This window comes from Taudactylus pleione, unplaced genomic scaffold, assembly GCF_031769625.1.
Source record: "Taudactylus pleione unplaced genomic scaffold, aTauple2 ptg001691l, whole genome shotgun sequence".
NCBI lineage: Eukaryota > Metazoa > Chordata > Amphibia > Anura > Myobatrachidae > Taudactylus > Taudactylus pleione.
Window position 1 is genome coordinate 1,163,734 of NW_028286088.1, and position 18,530 is coordinate 1,182,263.

Below are 18,530 nucleotides of genomic sequence, written 5' to 3' on the forward strand. Positions count from 1 at the left end.
GTAATCACTGTGTGTGATGAGGTTAGTAATTCCTGAGTAAGGTCAGAGCTGTGTAAGTGTGTGTGAGGATGTGATGGTACTCCATGTTACTGATGGTTTCTCAGTCTTGTGTAATCACTGTGTGTGATGATGTTAGTAATTCATGAGTAAGGTCAGAGCCTGTGTAAGTCGGTGTAAGGCTGTGATGGTACTCCATGTTACTGATGGTGTCTCAGTCTTGTATAATCACTGCGTGTGATGAGGTTAGTAATTCCTGAGTAAGGTCAGAGCCTGTGTAAGTGTGTGTGATGATGTGATGGTACTCCATGTTACTGATGGTCTCTCAGTCTTGTGTAGTCACTGTGTGTGATGAGGTTAGTAATTCCTGAGTAAGGTCAGAGCCTGTGTAAGTGTGTGTGAGGCTGTGATGGTTCTCCATGTTACTGATGGTATCTCAGTCTTGTGTAATCACTGTGTGTGATGAGGTTAGTAATGCCTGAGTAAGGTCAGAGCCTGTGAGAGTGTGTGAGGCTGTGATGGTACTCCATGTTACTGATGGTGTCTCAGTCTTGTGTAATCACTGTGTGTGATGAGGTTAGTAATTCCTGAGTAAGGTCAGAGCCTGTGTAAGTGTGTATGAGGCTGTGATGGTACTCCATATTACTGATGGTGTCTCAGTCTTGTGTAATCACTGTGTGTGATGAGGTTAGTAATTCCTGAGTAATGTCAGAGCCTGTGTAAGTGTGTGTGAGGATGTGATGGTACTCCATGTTACTGATGGTCTCTCAGTCTTGTGTAATCACTGCGTGTGATGAAGTTAGCAATTCCTGAGTAAGGGCAGAGCTGTGTAAGTGTGTGTGAGGATGTGATGGTAATGATGGTTTCTCAGTCTTGTGTAATCACTGTGTGTGATGAGGTTAGTAATTCCTGAGTAAGGTCAGAGCTGTGTAAGTGTGTGTGAGGATGTGATGGTACTCCATGTTACTGATGGTGTCTCAGTCTTGTGTAATCACTGTGTGTGATGAGGTTAGTAATTCCTGAGTAAGGTCAGAACCTGTGTAAGTGTGTGTGAGGATGTGATGGTACTCCATGTTACTGATGGTTTCTCAGTCTTGTGTAATCACTGTGTGTGATGAGGATAGTAATTCCTGAGTAAGGTCAGAGCCTGTGTAAGTGTGTGTGAGGATGTGATGGTATTCCATGTTACTGATGGTCTCTCAGTCTTGTGTAGTCACTGTGTGTGATGAGGTTAGTAATTCCTGAGTAAGGTCACAGCCTGTGTAAGTGTGTGTGAGGATGTGATGGTACTCCATGTTACTGATGGTTTCTCAGTCTTGTGTAATCACTGTGTGTGATAAGGTTAGAAATTCCTGAGTAAGGTCAGAGCCTGTGTAAGTGTGTGTGAGGATGTGATGGTACTCCATGTTACTGATGGTCTCTCAGTCTTGTGTAATCACTGTGTGTGATGAGGTTAGTAATTCCTGAGTAAGGTCAGAGCCTGTGTAAGTGTGTGTGAGGATGTGATGGTACTCCATGTTACTGATGGTATCTCAGTATTGTGTAATCACTGTGTGTGATGAGATTAGTAATTCCTGAGTAAGGTCAGAGCCTGTGTAAGTGTGTGTGAGGATGTGATGGTACTCCATGTTACTGATGGTCTCTCAGTCTTGTGTAGTCACTGTGTGTGATGAGGTTAGTAATTCCTGAGTAAGGTCAGAGCCTGTGTAAGTGTGTGTGAGGCTGTGATGATACTCCATGTTACTGATGGTCTCTCACTCTTGTGTAGTCACTGTGTGTGATGAGATTAGCAATTCCTGAGTAAGGTCAGAGCCTGTGTAAGTGTGTGTGAGGATGTGATGGTACTCCATGTTACTGATGGTTTCTCAGTCTTGTGTAATCACTGTGTGTGATGAGGTTAGTAATTCCTGAGTAAGGTCAGAGCTTGTGTAAGTGTGTGTGAGGATGTGATGGTACTCCATGTTACTGATGGTATCTCAGTCTTGTGTAATCACTGCGTGTGATGAGGTTAGTAATTCCTGAGTAAGGTCAGAGCCTGTGTGTGTGTGTGAGGATGTGATGGTACTCCATGTTACTGATGGTATCTCAATCTTGTGTAATCACTGTGTGTGATGAGGTTAGTAATTCCTGAGTAAGGTCAGAGCCTGTGTAAGTGTGTGTGAGGCTGTGATGGTACTCCATGTTACTGATGGTATCTCAATCTTGTGTAATCACTTTGTGTGATGAGGTTAGTAATTCCTGAGTAAGGTCAGAGCCTGTGTAAGTGTGTGTGAGGATGTGATGGTACTCCATGTTACTGATGGTCTCTCAGTCTTGTGCAATCACTGTGTGTGATGAGGTTAGTAATTCCTGAGTAAGGGCAGAGCCTGTGTAAATGTGTGTGAGGCTGTGATGGTTCTCCATGTTACTGATGGTATCTCAGTCTTGTGTAATCACTGTGTGTGATGAGGTTAGTAATGCCTGAGTAAGGTCAGAGCCTGTGAGAGTGTGTGAGGCTGTGATGGTACTCCATGTTACTGATGGTGTCTCAGTCTTGTGTAATCACTGTGTGTGATGAGGTTAGTAATTCCTGAGTAACGTCAGAGCCTGTGTAAGTGTGTATGAGGCTGTGATGGTACTCCATGTTACTGATGGTGTCTCAGTCTTGTGTAATCACTGTGTGTGATGAGGTTAGTAATTCCAGAGTAATGTCAGAGCCTGTGTAAGTGTGTGTGAGGATGTGATGGTACTCCATGTTACTGATGGTCTCTCAGTCTTGTGTAATCACTGCGTGTGATGAAGTTAGCAATTCCTGAGTAAGGGCAGAGCTGTGTAAGTGTGTGTGAGGATGTGATGGTAATGATGGTTTCTCAGTCTTGTGTAATCACTGTGTGTGATGAGGTTAGTAATTCCTGAGTAAGGTCAGAGCTGTGTAAGTGTGTGTGAGGATGTGATGGTACTCCATGTTACTGATGGTGTCTCAGTCTTGTGTAATCACTGTGTGTGATGAGGTTAGTAATTCCTGAGTAAGGTCAGAACCTGTGTACGTGTGTGTGAGGATGTGATGGTCCTCCATGTTACTGATGGTTTCTCAGTCTTGTGTAATCACTGTGTGTGATGAGGATAGTAATTCCTGAGTAAGGTCAGAGCCTGTGTAAGTGTGTGTGAGGATGTGATGGTATTCCATGTTACTGATGGTCTCTCAGTCTTGTGTAGTCACTGTGTGTGATGAGGTTAGTAATTCCTGTGTAAGGTCACAGCCTGTGTAAGTGTGTGTGAGGATGTGATGGTACTCCATGTTACTGATGGTTTCTCAGTCTTGTGTAATCACTGTGTGTGATGAGGTTAGTAATTCCTGAGTAAGGTCAGAGCCTGTGTAAGTGGGTGTGAGGATGTGATGGTACTCCATGTTACTGATGGTTTCTCAGTCTTGTATAATCACTGCGTGTGATGAGGTTAGTAATTCCTGAGTAAGGTCAGAGCCTGTGTAAGTGTGTGTGAGGCTGTGATGGTACTCCATGTTACTGATGGTGTCTCAGTCTTGTGTAGTCACTGTGTGTGATGAGGTTAGTAATTCCTGAGTAAGGTCAGAGCCTGTGTAAGTGTGTGTGAGGATGTGATGGTACTCCATGTTACTGATGGTCTCTCAGTCTTGTGTAATCACTGTGTGTGATGAGGTTAGTAATTCCTGAGTATGGTCAGAGCTGTGTAAGTGTGTGTGAGGATGTGATGGTACTCCATGTTACTGATGGTTTCTCAGTCTTGTGTAATCACTGTGTGTGATGAGGTTAGTAATTCCTGAGTAAGGTCAGAACCTGTGTAAGTGTGTGTGAGGATGTGATGGTACTCCATGTTACTGATGGTTTCTCAATATTGTGTAGTCACTGTGTGTGATGAGGTTAGTAATTCCTGAGTAAGGTCAGAGCCTGTGTAAGTGTGTGAGGATGTGATGGTACTCCATGTTACTGATGGTTTCTCAGTCTTGTGTAATCACTGTGTGTGATGAGGTTAGTAATTCCTGAGTAAGGTCAGAGCCTGTGTAAGTGTGTGTGAGGATGTGATGGTACTCCATGTTACTGATGGTCTCTCAGTCTTGAGTAATCACTGTGTGTGATGAGGTTAGTAATTCCTGAGTAAGGTCAGAGCCTGTGTAAGTGTGTGTGAGGATGTGATGGTACTCCATGTTACTGATGGTATCTCAGTATTGTGTAATCACTGTGTGTGATGAGATTAGTAATTCCTGAGTAAGGTCAGAGCCTGTGTAAGTGTGTGTGAGGATGTGATGGTACTCCATGTTACTGATGGTCTCTCAGTCTTGTGTAATCACTGTGTGTGATGAGGTTAGTAATTCCTGAGTAAGGTCAGAGCCTGTGTAAGTGGGTGTGAGGCTGTGATGGTACTCAATGTTACTGATGGTGTCTCAGTCTTGTATAATCACTGCGTGTGATGAGGTTAGTAATTCCTGAGTAAGGTCAGAGCCTGTGTAAGTGTGTGTGATGATGTGATGGTACTCCATGTTACTGATGGTCTCTCAGTCTTGAGTAGTCACTGTGTGTGATGAGGTTAGTAATTCCTGAGTAAGGTCAGAGCCTGTGTAAGTGTGTGTGAGGCTGTGATGGTACTCCATGTTACTGATGGTGTCTCAGTCTTGTGTAGTCACTGTGTGTGATGAGGTTAGAAATTCCTGAGTAAGGTCAGAGCCTGTGTAAGTGTGTCTGAGGATGTGATGGTACTCCATGTTACTGATGGTTTCTCAGTCTTGTGTAATCACTGCGTGTGATGAGGTTAGTAATTCCTGAGTAAGGTCAGAACCTGTGTAAGTGTGTGTGAGGATGTGATGGTACTCCATGTTACTGATGGTTTCTCAGTATTGTGTAGTCACTGTGTGTGATGAGGTTAGTAATTCCTGAGTAAGGTCAGAGCTTATGTAAGTGTGTGAGGATGTGATGGTACTCCATGTTACTGATGGTTTCTCAGTCTTGTGTAATCACTGTGTGTGATGAGGTTAGTAATTCCTGTGTAAGGTCAGAGCCTGTGTAAGTGGGTGTGAGGCTGTGATGGTACTCCATGTTACTGATGGTGTCTCAGTCTTGTATAATCACTGCATGTGATGAGGTTAGTAATTCCTGAGTAAGGTCAGAGCCTGTGTAAGTGTGTGTGATGATGTGATGGTACTCCATGTTACTGATGGTCTCTCAGTCTTGTGTAGTCACTGCGTGTGATGAGGTTAGTAATTCCTGAGTAAGGTCAGAGCCTGTGTAAGTGTGTGTGAGGCTGTGATGGTACTCCATGTTACTGATGGTGTCTCAGTCTTGTGTAGTCACTGTGTGTGATGAGGTTAGTAATTCCTGAGTAAGGTCAGAGCCTGTGTAAGTGGGTGTGAGGATGTGATGGTACTCCATGTTACTGGTGGTCTCTCAGTCTTGTGTAATCACTGTGTGTGATGAGGTTAGTAATTCCTGAGTAAGGTCAGAGCTGTGTAAGTGTGTGTGAGGATGTGATGGTACTCCATGTTACTGATGGTTTCTCAGTCTTGTGTAATCACTGTGTGTGATGATGTTAGTAATTCATGAGTAAGGTCAGAGCCTGTGTAAGTCGGTGTAAGGCTGTGATGGTACTCCATGTTACTGATGGTGTCTCAGTCTTGTAAAATCACTGCGTGTGATGAGGTTAGTAATTCCTGAGTAAGGTCAGAGCCTGTGTAAGTGTGTGTGATGATGTGATGGTACTCCATGTTACTGATGGTCTCTCAGTCTTGTGTAGTCACTGTGTGTGATGAGGTTAGTAATTCCTGAGTAAGGTCAGAGCCTGTGTAAGTGTGTGTGAGGATGTGATGGTACTCCATGTTACTGATGGTCTCTCAGTCTTGTGTAATCACTGCGTGTGATGAGGTTAGTAATTCCTGAGTAAGGTCAGAACCTGTGTAAGTTTGTGTGAGGATGTGATGGTACTCCATGTTACTGATGGTATCTCAGTCTTGTGTAATCACTGTGTGTGATGAGATTAGTAATTCCTGAGTAAGGTCAGAGCCTGTGTAAGTGTGTGTGAGGCTGTGATCGTACTCCATGTTACTGATGGTATCTCAGTCTTGTGTAATCACTGTTTGTGATGAGGTTAGTAATTCCTGAGTAAGGTCAGAGCCTGTGTAAGTGTGTGTGAGGATGTGATGGTACTCCATGTTACTGATGGTTTCTCAGTATTGTGTAATCACTGTGTGTGATGAGGTTAGTAATTCCTGAGTAAGGTCAGAGCCTGTGTAAGTGTGTGTGTGATGATGTGATGGTACTCCATGTTACTGATGGTGTCTCAGTCTTGTGTAGTCACTGTGTGTGATGAGGTTAGTAATTCCTGAGAAAGGTCAGAGCCTGTGTAAGTGTGTGTGAGGCTGTGATGGTACTCCATGTTACTGATGGTGTCTCAGTCTTGTGTAGTCACTGTGTGTGATGAGGTTAGTAATTCCTGAGTAAGGTCAGAGCCTGTGTAAGTGTGTCTGAGGATGTGATGGTACTCCATGTTACTGATGGTCTCTCAGTCTTGTGTAATCACTGCGTGTGATGAGGTTAGTAATTCCTGAGTAAGGTCAGAACCTGTGTAAGTGTGTGTGAGGATGTGATGGTACTCCATGTTACTGATGGTTTCTCAGTATTGTGTAGTCACTGTGTGTGATGAGGTTAGTAATTCCTGAGTAAGGTCACAGCCTGTGTAAGTGTCTGAGGATGTGATGGTACTCCATGTTACTGATGGTTTCTCAGTCTTGTGTAATCACTGTGTGTGATGAGGTTAGTTATTCCTGAGTAAGGTCAGAGCCTGTGTAAGTGTGTGTGAGGATGTGATGGTACTCCATGTTACTGATGGTGTCTCAGTCTTGTATAATCACTGCATGTGATGAGGTTAGTAATTCCTGAGTAAGGTCAGAGCCTGTGTAAGTGTGTGTGATGATGTGATGGTACTCCATGTTACTGATGGTCTCTTAGTCTTGTGTAGTCACTGTGTGTATTGAGGTTAGTAATTCCTGAGTAAGGTCAGAGCCTGTGTAAGTGTGTGTGAGGCTGTGATGGTACTCCATGTTACTGATGGTGTCTCAGTCTTGTGTAGTCACTGTGTGTGATGAGGTTATTAATTCCTGAGTAAGGTCAGAGCCTGTGTAAGTGTGTGTGAGGATGTGATGGTACTCCATGTTACTGATGGTCTCTCAGTCTTGTGTAATCACTGTGTGTGATGAGGTTAGTAATTCCTGATTAAGGTCAGAGCTGTGTAAGTGTGTGTGAGGATGTGATGGTACTCCATGTTACTGATGGTGTCTCAGTCTTGTATAATCACTGCGTGTGATGAGGTTAGTAATTCCTGAGTAAGGTCAGAGCCTGTGTAAGTGTGTGTGATGATGTGATGGTACTCCATGTTACTGATGGTCTCTGAGTCTTGTGTAGTCACTGTGTGTGATGAGGTTAGTAATTCCTAAGTAAGGTCAGAGCCTGTGTAAGTGTGTGTGAGGCTGTGATGGTGCTCCATGTTACTGATTGTGTCTCAGTCTTGTGTAGTCACTGTGTGTGATGAGGTTAGTAATTCCTGAGTAAGGTCAGAGCCTGTGTAAGTGTGTGTGAGGATGTGATGGTACTCCATGTTACTGATGGTCTCTCAGTCTTGTGTAATCACTGCATGTGATGAGGTTAGTAATTCCTGAGTAAGGTCAGAACCTGTGTAAGTGTGTGTGAGAATGTGATGGTACTCCATGTCACTGATGGTTTCTCAATATTGTGTAGTCACTGTGTGTGATGAGGTTAGTAATTCCTGAGTAAGGTCAGAGCCTGTGTAAGTGTGTGAGCATGTGATGGTACTCCATGTTACTGATGGTTTCTCAGTCTTGTGTAATCACTGTGTGTGATGAGGTTAGAAATTCCTGAGTAAGGTCAGAGCCTGTGTAAGTGTGTGTGAGGATGTGATGGTACTCCATGTTACTGATGGTCTCTCAGTCTTGTGTAATCACTGTGTGTGATGAGGTTAGTAATTCCTGAGTAAGGTCAGAGCCTGTGTAAGTGTGTGTGAGGATGTGATGGTACTCCATGTTACTGATGGTATCTCAGTATTGTGTAATCACTGTGTGTGATGAGATTAGTAATTCCTGAGTAAGGTCAGAGCCTGTGTAAGTGTGTGTGAGGATGTGATGGTACTCCATGTTACTGATGGTCTCTCAGTCTTGTGTAGTCACTGTGTGTGATGAGGTTAGTAATTCCTGAGTAAGGTCAGAGCCTGTGTAAGTGTGTGTGAGGCTGTGATGATACTCCATGTTACTGATGGTCTCTCACTCTTGTGTAGTCACTGTGTGTGATGAGATTAGCAATTCCTGAGTAAGGTCAGAGCCTGTGTGTGTGTGAGGATGTGATGGTACTCCATGTTACTGATGGTATCTCAATCTTGTGTAATCACTGTGTGTGATGAGGTTAGTAATTCCTGAGTAAGGTCAGAGCCTGTGTAAGTGTGTGTGAGGCTGTGATGGTACTCCATGTTACTGATGGTATCTCAATCTTGTGTAATCACTTTGTGTGATGAGGTTAGTAATTCCTGAGTAAGGTCAGAGCCTGTGTAAGTGTGTGTGAGGATGTGATGGTACTCCATGTTACTGATGGTCTCTCAGTCTTGTGCAATCACTGTGTGTGATGAGGTTAGTAATTCCTGAGTAAGGGCAGAGCCTGTGTAAGTGTGTGTGAGGCTGTGATGGTTCTCCATGTTACTGATGATATCTCAGTCTTGTGTAATCACTGTGTGTGATGAGGTTAGTAATGCCTGAGTAAGGTCAGAGCCTGTGTAAGTGTGTGAGGCTGTGATGGTACTCCATGTTACTGATGGTGTCTCAGTCTTGTGTAATCACTGTGTGTGATGAGGTTAGTAATTCCTGAGTAAGGTCAGAGCCTGTGTAAGTGTGTATGAGGCTGTGATGGTACTCCATGTTACTGATGGTGTCTCAGTCTTGTGTAATCACTGTGTGTGATGAGGTTAGTAATTCCTGAGTAATGTCAGAGCCTGTGTAAGTGTGTGTGAGGATGTGATGGTACTCCATGTTACTGATGGTCTCTCAGTCTTGTGTAATCACTGCGTGTGATGAAGTTAGCAATTCCTGAGTAAGGTCAGAGCTGTGTAAGTGTGTGTGAGGATGTGATGGTAATGATGGTTTCTCAGTCTTGTGTAATCACTGTGTGTGATGAGGTTAGTAATTCCTGAGTAAGGTCAGAGCTGTGTAAGTGTGTGTGAGGATGTGATGGTACTCCATGTTACTGATGGTGTCTCAGTCTTGTGTAATCACTGTGTGTGATGAGGTTAGTAATTCCTGAGTAAGGTCAGAACCTGTGTAATTGTGTGTGAGGATGTGATGGTACTCCATGTTACTGATGGTTTCTCAGTCTTGTGTAATCACTGTGTGTGATGAGGATAGTACTTCCTGAGTAAGGTCAGAGCCTGTGTAAGTGTGTGTGAGGATGTGATGGTACTCCATGTTACTGATGGTCTCTCAGTCTTGAGTAATCACTGTGTGTGATGAGGTTAGTAATTCCTGAGTAAGGTCAGAGCCTGTGTAAGTGTGTGTGAGGATGTGATGGTACTCCATGTTACTGATGGTATCTCAGTATTGTGTAATCACTGTGTGTGATGAGATTAGTAATTCCTGAGTAAGGTCAGAGCCTGTGTAAGTGTGTGTGAGGATGTGATGGTACTCCATGTTACTGATGGTCTCTCAGTCTTGTGTAATCACTGTGTGTGATGAGGTTAGTAATTCCTGAGTAAGGTCAGAGCCTGTGTAAGTGGGTGTGAGGCTGTGATGGTACTCCATGTTACTGATGGTGTCTCAGTCTTGTATAATCACTGCGTGTGATGAGGTTAGTAATTCCTGAGTAAGGTCAGAGCCTGTGTAAGTGTGTGTGATGATGTGATGGTACTCCATGTTACTGATGGTCTCTCAGTCTTGAGTAGTCACTGTGTGTGATGAGGTTAGTAATTCCTGAGTAAGGTCAGAGCCTGTGTAAGTGTGTGTGAGGCTGTGATGGTACTCCATGTTACTGATGGTGTCTCAGTCTTGTGTAGTCACTGTGTGTGATGAGGTTAGAAATTCCTGAGTAAGGTCAGAGCCTGTGTAAGTGTGTCTGAGGATGTGATGGTACTCCATGTTACTGATGGTTTCTCAGTCTTGTGTAATCACTGCGTGTGATGAGGTTAGTAATTCCTGAGTAAGGTCAGAACCTGTGTAAGTGTGTGTGAGGATGTGATGGTACTCCATGTTACTGATGGTTTCTCAGTATTGTGTAGTCACTGTGTGTGATGAGGTTAGTAATTCCTGAGTAAGGTCAGAGCTTATGTAAGTGTGTGAGGATGTGATGGTACTCCATGTTACTGATGGTTTCTCAGTCTTGTGTAATCACTGTGTGTGATGAGGTTAGTAATTCCTGAGTAAGGTCAGAGCCTGTGTAAGTGGGTGTGAGGCTGTGATGGTACTCCATGTTACTGATGGTGTCTCAGTCTTGTATAATCACTGCATGTGATGAGGTTAGTAATTCCTGAGTAAGGTCAGAGCCTGTGTAAGTGTGTGTGATGATGTGATGGTACTCCATGTTACTGATGGTCTCTCAGTCTTGTGTAGTCACTGCGTGTGATGAGGTTAGTAATTCCTGAGTAAGGTCAGAGCCTGTGTAAGTGTGTGTGAGGCTGTGATGGTACTCCATGTTACTGATGGTGTCTCAGTCTTGTGTAGTCACTGTGTGTGATGAGGTTAGTAATTCCTGAGTAAGGTCAGAGCCTGTGTAAGTGGGTGTGAGGATGTGATGGTACTCCATGTTACTGGTGGTCTCTCAGTCTTGTGTAATCACTGTGTGTGATGAGGTTAGTAATTCCTGAGTAAGGTCAGAGCTGTGTAAGTGTGTGTGAGGATGTGATGGTACTCCATGTTACTGATGGTTTCTCAGTCTTGTGTAATCACTGTGTGTGATGATGTTAGTAATTCATGAGTAAGGTCAGAGCCTGTGTAAGTCGGTGTAAGGCTGTGATGGTACTCCATGTTACTGATGGTGTCTCAGTCTTGTAAAATCACTGCGTGTGATGAGGTTAGTAATTCCTGAGTAAGGTCAGAGCCTGTGTAAGTGTGTGTGATGATGTGATGGTACTCCATGTTACTGATGGTCTCTCAGTCTTGTGTAGTCACTGTGTGTGATGAGGTTAGTAATTCCTGAGTAAGGTCAGAGCCTGTGTAAGTGTGTGTGAGGATGTGATGGTACTCCATGTTACTGATGGTCTCTCAGTCTTGTGTAATCACTGCGTGTGATGAGGTTAGTAATTCCTGAGTAAGGTCAGAACCTGTGTAAGTTTGTGTGAGGATGTGATGGTACTCCATGTTACTGATGGTATCTCAGTCTTGTGTAATCACTGTGTGTGATGAGATTAGTAATTCCTGAGTAAGGTCAGAGCCTGTGTAAGTGTGTGTGAGGCTGTGATCGTACTCCATGTTACTGATGGTATCTCAGTCTTGTGTAATCACTGTTTGTGATGAGGTTAGTAATTCCTGAGTAAGGTCAGAGCCTGTGTAAGTGTGTGTGAGGATGTGATGGTACTCCATGTTACTGATGGTTTCTCAGTATTGTGTAATCACTGTGTGTGATGAGGTTAGTAATTACTGAGTAAGGTCAGAGCCTGTGTAAGTGTGTGTGATGATGTGATGGTACTCCATGTTACTGATGGTGTCTCAGTCTTGTGTAGTCACTGTGTGTGATGAGGTTAGTAATTCCTGAGAAAGGTCAGAGCCTGTGTAAGTGTGTGTGAGGCTGTGATGGTACTCCATGTTACTGATGGTGTCTCAGTCTTGTGTAGTCACTGTGTGTGATGAGGTTAGTAATTCCTGAGTAAGGTCAGAGCCTGTGTAAGTGTGTCTGAGGATGTGATGGTACTCCATGTTACTGATGGTCTCTCAGTCTTGTGTAATCACTGCGTGTGATGAGGTTAGTAATTCCTGAGTAAGGTCAGAACCTGTGTAAGTGTGTGTGAGGATGTGATGGTACTCCATGTTACTGATGGTTTCTCAGTATTGTGTAGTCACTGTGTGTGATGAGGTTAGTAATTCCTGAGTAAGGTCACAGCCTGTGTAAGTGTCTGAGGATGTGATGGTACTCCATGTTACTGATGGTTTCTCAGTCTTCTGTAATCACTGTGTGTGATGATGTTAGTTATTCCTGAGTAAGGTCAGAGCCTGTGTAAGTGTGTGTGAGGATGTGATGGTACTCCATGTTACTGATGGTGTCTCAGTCTTGTATAATCACTGCATGTGATGAGGTTAGTAATTCCTGAGTAAGGTCAGAGCCTGTGTAAGTGTGTGTGATGATGTGATGGTACTCCATGTTACTGATGGTCTCTTAGTCTTGTGTAGTCACTGTGTGTATTGAGGTTAGTAATTCCTGAGTAAGGTCAGAGCCTGTGTAAGTGTGTGTGAGGCTGTGATGGTACTCCATGTTACTGATGGTGTCTCAGTCTTGTGTAGTCACTGTGTGTGATGAGGTTATTAATTCCTGAGTAAGGTCAGAGCCTGTGTAAGTGTGTGTGAGGATGTGATGGTACTCCATGTTACTGATGGTCTCTCAGTCTTGTGTAATCACTGTGTGTGATGAGGTTAGTAATTCCTGATTAAGGTCAGAGCTGTGTAAGTGTGTGTGAGGATGTGATGGTACTCCATGTTACTGATGGTGTCTCAGTCTTGTATAATCACTGCGTGTGATGAGGTTAGTAATTCCTGAGTAAGGTCAGAGCCTGTGTAAGTGTGTGTGATGATGTGATGGTACTCCATGTTACTGATGGTCTCTGAGTCTTGTGTAGTCACTGTGTGTGATGAGGTTAGTAATTCCTAAGTAAGGTCAGAGCCTGTGTAAGTGTGTGTGAGGCTGTGATGGTACTCCATGTTACTGATTGTGTCTCAGTCTTGTGTAGTCACTGTGTGTGATGAGGTTAGTAATTCCTGAGTAAGGTCAGAGCCTGTGTAAGTGTGTGTGAGGATGTGATGGTACTCCATGTTACTGATGGTCTCTCAGTCTTGTGTAATCACTGCATGTGATGAGGTTAGTAATTCCTGAGTAAGGTCAGAACCTGTGTAAGTGTGTGTGAGAATGTGATGGTACTCCATGTCACTGATGGTTTCTCAATATTGTGTAGTCACTGTGTGTGATGAGGTTAGTAATTCCTGAGTAAGGTCAGAGCCTGTGTAAGTGTGTGAGCATGTGATGGTACTCCATGTTACTGATGGTTTCTCATTCTTGTGTAATCACTGTGTGTGATGAGGTAAGAAATTCCTGAGTAAGGTCAGAGCCTGTGTAAGTGTGTGTGAGGATGTGATGGTACTCCATGTTACTGATGGTCTCTCAGTCTTGTGTAATCACTGTGTGTGATGAGGTTAGTAATTCCTGAGTAAGGTCAGAGCCTGTGTAAGTGTGTGTGAGGATGTGATGGTACTCCATGTTACTGATGGTATCTCAGTATTGTGTAATCACTGTGTGTGATGAGATTAGTAATTCCTGAGTAAGGTCAGAGCCTGTGTAAGTGTGTGTGAGGATGTGATGGTACTCCATGTTACTGATGGTCTCTCAGTCTTGTGTAGTCACTGTGTGTGATGAGGTTAGTAATTCCTGAGTAAGGTCAGAGCCTGTGTAAGTGTGTGTGAGGCTGTGATGATACTCCATGTTACTGATGGTCTCTCACTCTTGTGTAGTCACTGTGTGTGATGAGATTAGCAATTCCTGAGTAAGGTCAGAGCCTGTGTGTGTGTGTGAGGATGTGATGGTACTCCATGTTACTGATGGTATCTCAATCTTGTGTAATCACTGTGTGTGATGAGGTTAGTAATTCCTGAGTAAGGTCAGAGCCTGTGTAAGTGTGTGTGAGGCTGTGATGGTACTCCATGTTACTGCTGGTATCTCAATCTTGTGTAATCACTTTGTGTGATGAGGTTAGTAATTCCTGAGTAAGGTCAGAGCCTGTGTAAGTGTGTGTGAGGATGTGATGGTACTCCATGTTACTGATGGTCTCTCAGTCTTGTGCAATCACTGTGTGTGATGAGGTTAGTAATTCCTGAGTAAGGGCAGAGCCTGTGTAAGTGTGTGTGAGGCTGTGATGGTTCTCCATGTTACTGATGATATCTCAGTCTTGTGTAATCACTGTGTGTGATGAGGTTAGTAATGCCTGAGTAAGGTCAGAGCCTGTGTAAGTGTGTGAGGCTGTGATGGTACTCCATGTTACTGATGGTGTCTCAGTCTTGTGTAATCACTGTGTGTGATGAGGTTAGTAATTCCTGAGTAAGGTCAGAGCCTGTGTAAGTGTGTATGAGGCTGTGATGGTACTCCATGTTACTGATGGTGTCTCAGTCTTGTGTAATCACTGTGTGTGATGAGGTTAGTAATTCCTGAGTAATGTCAGAGCCTGTGTAAGTGTGTGTGAGGATGTGATGGTACTCCATGTTACTGATGGTCTCTCAGTCTTGTGTAATCACTGCGTGTGATGAAGTTAGCAATTCCTGAGTAAGGTCAGAGCTGTGTAAGTGTGTGTGAGGATGTGATGGTAATGATGGTTTCTCAGTCTTGTGTAATCACTGTGTGTGATGAGGTTAGTAATTCCTGAGTAAGGTCAGAGCTGTGTAAGTGTGTGTGAGGATGTGATGGTACTCCATGTTACTGATGGTGTCTCAGTCTTGTGTAATCACTGTGTGTGATGAGGTTAGTAATTCCTGAGTAAGGTCAGAACCTGTGTAAGTGTGTGTGAGGATGTGATGGTACTCCATGTTACTGATGGTTTCTCAGTCTTGTGTAATCACTGTGTGTGATGAGGATAGTACTTCCTGAGTAAGGTCAGAGCCTGTGTAAGTGTGTGTGAGGATGTGATGGTATTCCATGTTACTGATGGTCTCTCAGTCTTGTGTAATCACTGTGTGTGATGAGGTTAGTAATTCCTGAGTAAGGTCAGAACCTGTGTAAGTGTGTGTGAGGATGTGATGGTACTCCATGTTACTGATGGTTTCTCAATATTGTGTAGTCACTGTGTGTGATGAGGTTAGTAATTCCTGAGTAAGATCAGAGCCTATGTAAGTGTGTGAGGATGTGATGGTACTCCATGTTACTGATGGTTTCTCAGTCTTGTGTAATCACTGTGTGTGATGAGGTTAGTAATTCCTGAGTAAGGTCAGAGCCTGTGTAAGTGTGTGTGAGGATGTGATGGTACTCCATGTTACTGATGGTCTCTCAGTCTTGTGTAATCACTGTGTGTGATGAGGTTAGTAATTCCTGAGTAAGGTCAGAGCCTGTGTAAGTGTGTGTGAGGATGTGATGGTACTCCATGTTACTGATGGTATCTCAGTATTGTGTAATCACTGTGTGTGATGAGATTAGTAATTCCTGAGTAAGGTCAGAGCCTGTGTAAGTGTGTGTGAGGATGTGATGGTACTCCATGTTACTGATGGTCTCTCAGTCTCGTGTAATCACTGTGTGTGATGAGGTTAGTAATTCCTGAGTAAGGTCAGAGCCTGTGTAAGTGGGTGTGAGGCTGTGATGGTACTCCATGTTACTGATGGTGTCTCAGTCTTGTATAATCACTGCGTGTGATGAGGTTAGTAATTCCTGAGTAAGGTCAGAGCCTGTGTAAGTGTGTGTGATGATGTGATGGTACTCCATGTTACTGATGGTCTCTCAGTCTTGAGTAGTCACTGTGTGTGATGAGGTTAGTAATTCCTGAGTAAGGTCAGAGCCTGTGTAAGTGTGTGTGAGGCTGTGATGGTACTCCATGTTACTGATGGTGTCTCAGTCTTGTGTAGTCACTGTGTGTGATGAGGTTAGAAATTCCTGAGTAAGGTCAGAGCCTGTGTAAGTGTGTCTGAGGATGTGATGGTACTCCATGTTACTGATGGTTTCTCAGTCTTGTGTAATCACTGCGTGTGATGAGGTTAGTAATTCCTGAGTAAGGTCAGAACCTGTGTAAGTGTGTGTGAGGATGTGATGGTACTCCATGTTACTGATGGTTTCTCAGTATTGTGTAGTCACTGTGTGTGATGAGGTTAGTAATTCCTGAGTAAGGTCAGAGCTTATGTAAGTGTGTGAGGATGTGATGGTACTCCATGTTACTGATGGTTTCTCAGTCTTGTGTAATCACTGTGTGTGATGAGGTTAGTAATTCCTGAGTAAGGTCAGAGCCTGTGTAAGTGGGTGTGAGGCTGTGATGGTACTCCATGTTACTGATGGTGTCTCAGTCTTGTATAATCACTGCATGTGATGAGGTTAGTAATTCCTGAGTAAGGTCAGAGCCTGTGTAAGTGTGTGTGATGATGTGATGGTACTCCATGTTACTGATGGTCTCTCAGTCTTGTGTAGTCACTATGTGTGATGAGGTTAGTAATTCCTGAGTAAGGTCAGAGCCTGTGTAAGTGTGTGTGAGGCTGTGATGGTACTCCATGTTACTGATGGTGTCTCAGTCTTGTGTAGTCACTGTGTGTGATGAGGTTAGTAATTCCTGAGTAAGGTCAGAGCCTGTGTAAGTGGGTGTGAGGATGTGATGGTACTCCATGTTACTGGTGGTCTCTCAGTCTTGTGTAATCACTGTGTGTGATGAGGTTAGTAATTCCTGAGTAAGGTCAGAGCTGTGTAAGTGTGTGTGAGGATGTGATGGTACTCCATGTTACTGATGGTTTCTCAGTCTTGTGTAATCACTGTGTGTGATGATGTTAGTAATTCATGAGTAAGGTCAGAGCCTGTGTAAGTCGGTGTAAGGCTGTGATGGTACTCCATGTTACTGATGGTGTCTCAGTCTTGTATAATCACTGCGTGTGATGAGGTTAGTAATTCCTGAGTAAGGTCAGAGCCTGTGTAAGTGTGTGTGATGATGTGATGGTACTCCATGTTACTGATGGTCTCTCAGTCTTGTGTAGTCACTGTGTGTGATGAGGTTAGTAATTCCTGAGTAAGGTCAGAGCCTGTGTAAGTGTGTGTGAGGATGTGATGGTACTCCATGTTACTGATGGTCTCTCAGTCTTGTGTAATCACTGCGTGTGATGAGGTTAGTAATTCCTGAGTAAGGTCAGAACCTGTGTAAGTGTGTGTGAGGATGTTGTGGTACTCCATGTTACTGATGGTTTCTCAATATTGTGTAGTCACTGTGTGTGATGAGGTTAGTAATTCCTGAGTAAGGTCAGAGCCTGTGTAAGTGTGTGAGGATGTGATGGTACTCCATGTTACTGATGGTTTCTCAGTCTTGTGTAATCACTGTGTGTGATGAGGTTAGTAATTCCTGAGTAAGGTCAGAGCCTGTGTAAGTGTGTGTGAGGATGTGATGGTACTCCATGTTACTGATAGTCTCTCAGTCTTGTGTAATCACTGTGTGTGATGAGGTTAGTAATTCCTGAGTAAGGTCAGAGCCTGTGTAAGTGTGTGTGAGGATGTGATGGTACTCCATGTTACTGATGGTATCTCAGTATTGTGTAATCACTGTGTGTGATGAGATTAGTAATTCCTGAGTAAGGTCAGAGCCTGTGTAAGTTTGTGTGAGGATGTGATGGTACTCCATGTTACTGATGGTATCTCAGTCTTGTGTAATCACTGTGTGTGATGAGGTTAGTAATTCCTGAGTAAGGTCAGAGCCTGTGTAAGTGTGTGTGAGGATGTGATGGTACTCCATGTTACTGATGGTATCTCAGGCTTGTGTTATCACTGTGTGTGATGAGGTTAGTAATTCCTGAGTAAGGTCAGAGCCTGTGTAAGTGTGTGTGAGGCTGTGATCGTACTCCATGTTACTGATGGTATCTCAGTCTTGTGTAATCACTGTTTGTGATGAGGTTAGTAATTCCTGAGTAAGGTCAGAGCCTGTGTAAGTGTGTGTGAGGATGTGATGGTACTCCATGTTACTGATGGTTTCTCAGTATTGTGTAATCACTGTGTGTGATGAGGTTAGTATTTCCTGAGTAAGGTCACAGCCTGTGTAAGTGTGTGTGAGGATGTGATGGTACTCCATGTTACTGATGGTTTCTCAGTATTGTGTAATCACTGTGTGTGATGAGGTTAGTAATTCCTGAGTAAGGTCAGAGCCTGTGTAAGTGTGTGTGAGGATGTGATGGTACTCCATGTTACTGATGGTATCTCAGTCTTGTGTAATCACTTTGTGTGATGAGGTTAGTAATTCCTGAGTAAGGTCAGAGCCTGTGTAAGTGTGTGTGAGGATGTGATGGTACTCCATGTTACTGATGGTCTCTCAGTCTTGTGTAATCACTGTATGTGATGAGGTTAGTAATTCCTGAGTAAGGTCAGAGCCTGTGTAAGTGTGTGTGAGGATGTGATGGTACTCCATGTTACTGATGGTTTCTCAGTTTTGTGTAATCACTGTGTGTGATGAGGTTAGTAATTCCTGAGTAAGGTCAGAGCCTGTGTAAGTGTGTGTGAGGCTGCGATGGTACTCCATGTTACTGATGGTATCTCAGTCTTGTGTAATCACTGTGTGTGATAAGGTTAGTAATTCCTGAGTAAGGTCAGAGCCTGTGTAAGGATGTGATGGTACTCTATTGTACC